General features: G+C 41.0%; 1 protein-coding gene and 1 long non-coding RNA gene across 8 annotated transcripts in view; both read left to right on the top strand.

Annotated features, from left to right (window-relative positions):
- The first annotated feature begins 1,027 nt into the window (after nucleotides 1–1,027).
- LOC144217429 (uncharacterized) lies at nucleotides 1,028–5,398 on the top strand. Its single transcript, XR_013330905.1, has 3 exons — nucleotides 1,028–1,088; nucleotides 1,965–2,113; nucleotides 5,338–5,398. It is a non-coding gene; the product is annotated as an uncharacterized LOC144217429 (long non-coding RNA).
- A 1,197-nt stretch (nucleotides 5,399–6,595) lies between these two features.
- GSAP (gamma-secretase activating protein) overlaps nucleotides 6,596–7,908 on the top strand; it is a 57,316-nt gene continuing 56,003 nt past the window's right edge. For all 7 annotated transcript variants that reach the window (XM_077746998.1, XM_077746997.1, XM_077746994.1 and 4 more), the window contains exon 1: nucleotides 6,596–6,639. The gene's annotated coding sequence lies outside the window, so the exon portion shown is untranslated. The remainder of the gene's footprint in view (nucleotides 6,640–7,908) is intronic.

Genomic DNA, 7,908 nt, shown 5'->3' with positions numbered 1-7,908 from the left:
CAAGGAGAGAGAGGGTGAGAGACAATCTCAAACAGGCCCTGGGCTCTCAGTGCAGAGCCCAACACAGGGCTTGATCCCCAGGAACTGTGAGATCATGACCTGAGGTGAAATCAAGAGTCAGATGCTTAACCTAACCGACTGAACCACTCAGGCACCCCTACCTGGGTTTTTTGTTGTTGTTTCTGTTGTTGTTGTTGTTGTTTTTAAAGCAATGCTGTCAGACTAGTTTCTTAAATAGTGAAAACTGGCATTGATTCAGTTCCAGATTGCTGTGCTGTCTCCAAATTTTATATTATTTTTCAAAACAAAGTCATTGAAAAAGCATGAGAGCATAGTAAGTTTTTATAAGAACTCAGATATAAGACAACTCCTTCTTCTCTGAGGCTTAATCTTAGGGGAGAGGAACTTTTGGCCTAAATGTGGATATCTGTGGTAATCCCATTCTGGCCTGTTTCCAAGGACTTCCTTTTAAATTGCTATCTTTTAGGACATTTGCTACAATGTGACACTGAGGAACTAAGTGGGTCTTTATCAGGGCAGTTCCATCATGCTTCCCAAGGGAAGCCAAGCCTCTGCCCTCTTAGTAGGCACTCTCAACTGTAGTGTGTTCGAGCTTCAGAAATATCTACATTGTCATACACAAGCAGTATTTGCCAGAGTGCTGCAGGATTGGAGGGGCAGATAATTGAGTTGTGTTTGCTTAGACTTAGAAACTCAGAGGGCCTATGACGTTGTGCTATGTGGCTGAGGGATGGGTAGGAACCTGTTCCTCTCTCCATGCATATTGCTTTCTCCTTCACAAGGTTTTCTCTGTCTGTTGTGGGTTTTAAGAGCTGTCAAAGTAGATTTTAAGAAAATTACTTTTCCTGTTGAAATAGCTAATACAGCTATTATTAGGTAATACAGATAACGTTTACATTTTCAAAGTTCAGACACAAGTGGAGAAGATCTAGAATGACATTCTCATCTTCATTACTAAAAGCCTCTTTTCCTTTGTAGGATCGAAGTGTTTAACTTTGTTGGTTGAAATCCACCCTGTTAACAATGTGAAGGTTCTAAAAGCAGTGGATAGCTATATTTGGGTGCAGGTAAGTGAGGATGTCCATTTATCACTCATCTCACTAATCAGAAGGCGTGAAACTTAGAGGCAATGGTGCTTATAAAGTGTTTTCACACCCATTATCACCTTTAATCCTCAAAGCCATCTGGTAGATGGGTATAGTTGGAATTATCAGCTCACCTTTTGCAAACACGGAAATCAAAACAAAACCTAGTTCCTCTGTCTCTGTTATATCATGGTTTGTAATGTTCTTACATGATAAAATACTATCAAAACACATTTAAGGTAAGTTTATTTTCTTTAACACCCTAAGGTAAGCTTAAAAAATAGTTTATTTCGTGTATTCATATAGTTGATGGAGTAAATATGATTAAACAACTTAATCACTGAATTTGTCAGTCTATGAAATGGTACAGAAGCACTGTATGTACAGCGTGGGTGGACCAGATCTAGTCAATCTTCATTATGAGCACATTTTGAATTTGTAAGTTGCCCTGCTTACTAGAATCTGTAACACCAAAGTCAATGCCCATGGTGCCATCGCAATTATCTGCAGACATGTGCAAAGTGGTGAAAAATTTGTCATTCAGCTGAGGTTGAACGAGGTGACCCTGCCTTCTTGATTGAATTCTTATTCTATAAAGAAATGCCATTTTTGTGATCTATTTAGCACCATGATTTTCACCTTTTTGGGTTTTTTGTTAGTGATTTTACTCTTTCAAATGTCCCCCACACATAGTACTGAAGTGCTGGCTACTGTTCCTAAGCTCAGAAAGGCTGCCATCTGGTTTGAGAGAATATATGGGTTAGGTTAGCTTCATTAAGGCATGAGTGCTGTTGACCATGAGTTCAGTGCTAATGGATCAACAATATATATTAACTAAGATGTCCTTTATAAAAACAGGAACACACATGAAACAAAATTGTGTATTAATTGGTTGGCAGAAATGTTGTGACCAGGCAGGAGCCTGTCCTTGTATTTCCCCTCGGAGTAATGGCTCAGCATTCAGTATACGGTGTTTGTGGTGACTCCGTAGGATCCAACTGCCACAGGTGACCTTGAACTGCACGTTCATGCGGTGCTGTAGCATGATTTCCTCATGTAACCTGAATGATCTGCTTTTCCTTCCACCTACTCCCAGCCTCAAGCCGGTGGGTCTCCCTCCTGCAATGTGCCAGGAGAGGGACCTCTCTCCCATCCCCCCCTCAGGTCCTTCACTGGGGTCCACTGCCTGCTTCCAGCTCTTAGCTGTATTCTCCCTCCCCCAGGAAGCTGCTATGTTTACACTGTCATCAGTACAGGGGTGACTGTGGGACAGACTACACTTCCCTTTTCTGGACTGTTCTTTTGGCTTCCTTAGCATCTCCACCCAGAGCTGAGTAGGCAATGGAGACATTATTGAAGGATTAGGGCAGCTAAGGGGAATTAGAGGACATGAGGGAAAGGGTGTTTATAAGTATATATACTTGCACAGCCTTGTGAATGCATTAACAAGTACTGAACTGCATACTTTAAAATAGTTAAAAAGGTGATTTTTTGTTATACAAATTTTATCGTAATTAAAAGCAATTAATAGTACATGATGCATGACTGCATCCATTAGGCCAAAAGGAAAGTCCCTACCCAGATGAGGTAAAACTTGAACCTGTCTTGTGGACCCATCTCTGTGCCTAGCCCTGCTCCCTGCTCCCTCATTCCTATGCTTCTGGAGGGAGAAAATCCTCCAAGCCTCCATCCAAGGCAATCCCCCACCTCCATTCTCCCTCCTTCTCCCCTTCAGAGAAATGCCATTCATTGTCCACTGAATTTGGTCTTGCCCTGAAATCTGTCTCCCTTTTCTTATCAAAACATTCACGGTGATCTCTGGTAGTACATTTCCCCAAGTCTATATGTGCAGCCTTGACCTCCTTCATAGAGACAGTAGTGGGTAGGGTTTGGATCCCAACCTGGCACCTTTTGAGAATCACCTACCGACACAACCTGCATCTTCCACGTATTTCCAGATAGCCACCTATAGTGCATATCTTCCAACTGAATATTAATAATAATCAGAGCCTAGCTCCATATCTGTGAAGATAAATATTTCCCTAATATGATGTAATCTATATAGATTTCTACGCACACTGCCAAAAAACCCAAAAAACCTTGTATGCTTTTATTGAGCTGCGTCTAAAACCTGTTTGTCTGTCTATTTTTATTTTTGAGCGTGAGCACACATGCAAGCAGGGGAGGGGCAGAGGAAGAGGGAGAGAGAAAATCTCAAGCAGGCTCCACACCCAGCACAGAGCCCAACATGGGGCTCAATCTCAGACTGTAAGGTCATGACTGGAGCCAGAATCAAGAAGCAGACACTCAACTGACTGAGCCCCACAGGTGCCCCTGAAGTCTATTTATATTCTCATTCCTAGGCCTTGCTCTAAGGCTCCCTCATACTAGAAAGGAAAACCACCATCACCTAAATGGAACTTTTAAAATCATGTTCTCAGTGATTGCCACACAAACACCAGGCAAAGGTTTAGAACCTGTTAGCACCTCACTCCAGGTCACAGTCCTAGGCAAGCATGCCTTGGCCACCTCTGTAGTGTTCTGTAAGACCATTTCCTTATTTTGAGGCACTGAGTGTTGGCTCTTCCATTTTCTGTATGGTGGCACTCAGCTTTGCTTCTCGTCAACTCCAGTACACACAGTTTACTGTTTGATGTGCAGTTTCACAAATCAGGACATAGTAACTTCTATGTTATTTTCATAGCTGATTTCTGCACTGCTGTCTATTTTATAATTTTGACGTTTTTGCCATGAAGAATGGTGTATTGTTAATGTTCTGTTTTTCAGTAGTAAAAGGGAAACTTGACTACAGACAGTTTAAAAAATTTTCCAGTTCTAGGGGCACCTGGGTGGCTCAGTCAGTTAAGCGTCCAACTTCGGCTCAGGTCATGATCTCACCGTTGGTGAGTTCCTGCCCCACATTGGGCTCTGAGCTCACAGCTTGAAGCCTGGAGCCTGCTTCAGATTCCATGCCTTCTTCTCTCTCTCTGACCCTCCCCTGCTTGTGCTTTCTCTCTCAAAAGTGAATAAATAAACTAAAAAAAAAAAATGCCAGTTCTATTTTCATTTTGTCATCCTGAGAAGTTAGAACACCAGGTAATACATTTTGTCAAAAATTTTCCTAGTCTTTAGAAGGGCTGCTGATTATAAAACAGGGATGTAAAGAGGTTACGTTCTCTCATGATGCTTTGAAGTTTGGAGGGAAACAACAAAATTCAGGGGTGGATGTTGTCTCGTAAGCGGTTTCTCATGTTACAAAATGAAACTGCTGATTTATAATCACCCTTTTGATGATGAAAGAATTAAGTCACTGGAGTCATCCCATGACCTCTTTTCCCTCATCATCACCGCTGGTGACATCAGGCTGTTTCAGGCAGGCTGCTTTGTCCTGTGGGCTGATCTGGGAGAGCACAGAGAAGGAGCAGTGGGGTGGATAGAGCCTTTTCTTCCCCGCAGCAGTCATTCCATTATTTGAGGCTTGTAAATCCTCCACCACATGCCACATTGTGACTCACTGTTCTGTCTTGGAAAGTCCCGCGTTACGTTATGCTTTGTCTCTTGGATGTGGGACTTTGGAAGTTGTAGGAGAGCTTACGTTTACTTGGTCGTCAAATTAAATACTAGGATTCATTGCACAACAGATATATTGATCTCTTTTTTTTTTAATGTTTTTATTTATTTCTAGGAGAGAGAGAGAGAGACAGCGTGAGCAGGGGAGGGTCAGAGAGAGAGGGAGTTACAGACTGAAACAGGCTCCAGACTCTGAGCTGGCAGTCAGCACAGAGCCCGACGCGGGGCTCGAACCCACGAACCGCGAGATCATGACCTAAGCGAAAGTCGGACGCTTAACCGACTAAGCCACCCAGGCGCCCCATATTGATCTCTTTTTTCTGTGCGTGCAAAATAGAACTTTCTGTATAGATGTTGCTGATATTGTTTCTGATTGGCTTCAGAATCACATTCTAGAATAGGAAGCACCATCTCTAGAAGTAAGCTCATACTTAAGCCTTACTATTTAAATGAATTGTGTTGGACCTGCCATCAGTTTCCCCCTGGAAAACTGAACTCCTGAAAGTGTTTCTTTTTCCTCCTTGCTTCAATCTGCTATAAATGATTCTACGGACCCCAGTACCTTCTAGGGTATGTAGTAGTATAGCAGTCAAACCTTCTGTAATATTTGTGTAAGCAAGGTAGTTGTTGCTTATGATTTTGATTCGTTTCCTTTTTATAGTTTCTCTACCCCCATGTGGAAAGTCATCCTCTTCCAGAGAACCATCTGTTACTGATTTCAGAAGAGAAATGTAAGTATATTCTTAGGTGGTATATACAAACTTCATGAAGGGCACATCTCCTAGTGAGGTGTGGGACTTGACTGAATCTTCTAGATGTTCACTCACCAGCACTGAAGGTCCAACTGACCTTTGATGTTCATTTCAGATCTAGCACTCCTGTGAAAGGGCATTTCCTTTTCCCCCAACTTGTCCCCTTAGGCTCTGCTCTGTTTCCCCATCCCAGGAACGATGGGCTCCTACGTGCATGGATTTCTGTGTTTGTTACCTGGTAGAGTGTAGAACAGTGGTGGAGGTCATTTTATCCTTCTTTAATTCATCCTTCTTTAGGATATCTGTCACCTTGGATGGAGAAGGGGGAAGGTATTAGAAGCCAGAGGAATTTGATGGTAGACTTTGAGGACCCATACTTGTTCAGATTCAGGTAGAGGCAAATAAGATTGGGACATCCTCTAATGAAGTTCCCACTTGGGTGGGGAGGGTGGCAGAGAAAGGGTAAAATCCACTGGTGGAACTTACCCAGTAAGCCATCTTTCATGTTATAAAGTGAAACTGCTGATTGATAGTGGGAAGGACAGGCCTGAGGGTGTTAGGTTCATGTTCAGTTTCTTTGCTCTTGACTGATTATCTATCTCCCATTTTTGTAACTAGTCTGCCAGAAGGTTAAGTATGGCTGAGTCTAGATTGCTTCCTGAGAGAAAGGGACCATTCACAAATCCACCTAAATTGCTGAGAGTTCTCTTATTGTGAAATTAATCCCTATAAAATTACCTCCCAATATCTTGTATAATGAGGTTTGTCATTATTATCATACGATATTTTCAGATGATATTTGGAAATTGGAGATAAACCCTGCCAAAGGAACCCCTGTTAGTTCCAGATAAGACTGGTGGTGCAGGGGAGGCCAAGATTTTAGGGACTCTAGGGGAGCAGAAGAGTTAAATGTCTCATCCATTGTTGCTGTTGAGGAACAGAGTAAATGCTAGATTTGTCATAGACTGTGGAGGGAGGCTGGAGAAAGGTGGGTTTTATTTTCACTTACATTACAAAATTGCTGTCTGTGACAATATTATTTTTCCATCCAGTTGATTAATCTGCATTGCTTTTATAAATAAACGTTCACCACTGTTAGGTGTAAAAAAGTGCTCGTGATTTTCATAAAGGTTAAACTGTCTGTTGTTTCTCTTTTTAAAGATATTGAAAAGTTTCATATCCAAGTCATCCAAGAAGATGGAAATAGAGTGGTAAATATTTGAAATTTCTTTTGCTTCAGAGTTTTTTCCCACAGAGTGACATTTCTAGACTGTTATGAATAGAGTAATGTTATAGACACAAACCACTATTTGTCACCTTTCAAATTACAGACTTACTGTTGTAACATGTGAAATAATGTGAGATCTATGAAGGGGTTAATTATCTCCTTTTTATCTTGATCTCATTGTCCAATCTCAGTCTCCTGAGATAACTCATGACAGCCTTATGTGACTCTTCCCACACCTTTACTTTGCTCATACAAACATACACATATGAAGGAAATCAGTTGTTTTTACCAAATAGAACTATATATTATATATATATATATATTTGCCATTTTTGTTTTTGCTTTGTACTTAGTATATCAGGGCTCTCCCTGTAGGTTTTTAATTAGAAATGTAACTTTTTTCTCTAATTTTTATACATACATAGAATAAATGGGATCATAACATACATGCTGGGGGATTATACAGTTCAATTTTCTTTCCTTCCTCTTTCTTTTCTTTCTCTCTCTCTCTCTCTTTTTTTCTTGTATGCTACTTCTTCCTTGTGTTTTCATCTCTAACTTTTGTCTAAAACCTATTATGTATCCTTTTGTGCTGTTCTTCATACGTGTATATGTCTCATCCCCACCCCTGACACACCCAGGGTTTGTTTATTATTAACTCCTTCCTCCTACAACTTTGTGGCATTACCTGCAAGTCAACCTGAATACGTCAATTCATTCTTTTTAGAAGCACATAATAGTCCCTGGTGTGGACGTACGCAGTTTCTATCATTCTTCTGTGGATGGGCACTCACTTCATTGCCACTTTAAAAAACTCTGCTTGTGTTACAAATCATCTCAAATATTTTTTTTATAGCTTTACATGTATCATACACATATTTTTTTGGGTTAAATCCTCAGGGAGGGATAGTTGGGTTGATGGATGTATGCATTTAATGTATTTCAACAGATTTTGCTAGATTGCTTTCCACAGCACCTTGTAACAATTTACAGTTGTACAAGCAATGTGTAAGGGAATGCTTTCCCTCTACCTATACCAATTATAGGCACATTTGCCTTTTATTTATTATTTTTATTTTTTTAAGTTTATTTTTGAGAGAGAGAGAGTGCAAGCAGGGGAAGGGCAGAGAGAGAAAGAGAGAATCCCAAGCAGGCTCCATGCAGATAGGGCAGAGCCTGACACAGGGCTCTATCCCATGAACCAAGAGATCATGACCTGGGCTGAAATCCAAGATCAGAGGCTTAACCAACT

This window comes from Crocuta crocuta, unplaced genomic scaffold, assembly GCF_008692635.1.
Source record: "Crocuta crocuta isolate KB4526 unplaced genomic scaffold, BGI_CrCroc_1.0 scaffold396, whole genome shotgun sequence".
Taxonomy (NCBI): Eukaryota; Metazoa; Chordata; class Mammalia; order Carnivora; family Hyaenidae; genus Crocuta; species Crocuta crocuta.
Note: the sequence above shows the minus strand (reverse complement) of the source record. Positions and strands in the feature narration are given on the sequence as shown.